At 31.1% G+C, this 1,498-nt stretch overlaps 1 non-coding gene across 1 annotated transcript; it reads right to left on the bottom strand.

The window, feature by feature from the left end:
- Positions 1-883: 883 nt before the first annotated feature.
- LOC135274561 (U1 spliceosomal RNA) lies at positions 884-1,047 on the bottom strand. The gene has a single exon (XR_010342359.1). It is a non-coding gene; the product is annotated as a U1 spliceosomal RNA (small nuclear RNA).
- Positions 1,048-1,498: the final 451 nt, after the last annotated feature.

Genomic DNA, 1,498 nt, shown 5'->3' with positions numbered 1-1,498 from the left:
CACAGGTCTCTCGATGGAAGATGAGCTGTAAACAAAGTATAGAGATAGGAAAGAAAAAGTGGTTTTAGGGAGTGGCAAATGGATCAGTCACACTTGAATCACTGTTGGAAAACAGTGAAAGATCAGAATGAAAATATTGATAGGAATACAGTGATCTCTATATTGCAATTAAAGTGAACAAAATAAGATGTTGGTTATTAACATTTAATACCTTTTTTACTATAGCAAAACAAGGTAAAATCAAAGTTAAAAGCAGTCTCAAAGTTTTACCAACTGTTCTTCTTTTATATTATTTCTGCATCTTAACTAATGCTTTTTTCTGTGAGAATACAACTACAATTACACTAATAAATATTTTGCTTCTGTATTCCATGGATTTGTTCTTACATGTAATTATTTTGTCTTTGTGGTGCTCTGGTTATAGTCCATAAACTAATCATAAGAGTGAGATAGTGAAGAATAAAACTTTCTTTACCTACGTGTCATAAGTCAAATATTGTTAAAGCTTATTGTGGGCATTCTAATAATGATTAGTGTATGTTGTCTCTAAACATTAATGAAAACATAAAGTAATATATGTGAATTTAAAAGAGAGAGTTTTAACAATGCACTTTAGCAGGCGTTTGCTACTCCAGATTTGATCTTATCTATATGAAGCATATGTGTATAGCGTATTCTTAACATATTAACATAATCATAACATACTAAATTGAGTAGATTTTTGTTTCCTTAAACTATTATCCCAAAAAAATCACCAGTGAAATCTTCCTAAAGATGTCTTTAGTAATGTATGCAAGCTAGTAATTATGCAATGAGTTTGCTTAAATTACATTGGTAATAGCAATCTTTCTTCTTATTTTTTTTCTATTTTTTAAAGAACAATCAGGAGAAAGCACGAAGGTAATCCCTCACTACCACAAATTATGCAATTGAGTTTCCCACATTTGGAGAAATCACAGAGGTCAGCACATCCAGAGTGCAATGGATAAACCTCGCTCTGGGAAAACCACCTTCATGATCATGGTATCTCCCCTGCCAGGTAAGTATGCAATCTTTCTTCTTAAATCTGTGTGTGTCCACAAAAAAACAAGAATAGCTATCAAAGACTACCACAATTACCACTATGAGCGGCACTACAAAGAACACTACAAAAAATTGTTTGCAAGTTTTTAGATCTACAATAGAAAGGATAAAATTTTTAAATAAAATGACTTGCCAAATTTCAGTTTTGATTTTAAAAAAAATAAAGAGAGGGAGGGAGGAAAAGAGAGAGGGGAGGAAAAGAGAGAGGGAAGGAGGAAGGAAAAGAAAGAGGGAGGAAGAGTGAAAGAAAGAGATATACAAAAACATTTTTTGTTCTTTAATCTATTTTTCCATTGATGTCAACATTTCTTCAAATTATAGATTTTTCTCACCTTTAATTGACAAAAAGCCAAAACAGGATGTAAAATTTATATTTCATAAAGGAAAATTTATTTCTTTTATTTCTTTGAGCTTA

This window comes from Aotus nancymaae, unplaced genomic scaffold (genome assembly GCF_030222135.1).
Source record: "Aotus nancymaae isolate 86718 unplaced genomic scaffold, 86718_ANA_hifiasm-v0.15.2.pri h1tg000002l, whole genome shotgun sequence".
Taxonomy (NCBI): Eukaryota; Metazoa; Chordata; class Mammalia; order Primates; family Aotidae; genus Aotus; species Aotus nancymaae.
This window is presented reverse-complemented; position numbering and strand designations above follow the sequence as displayed.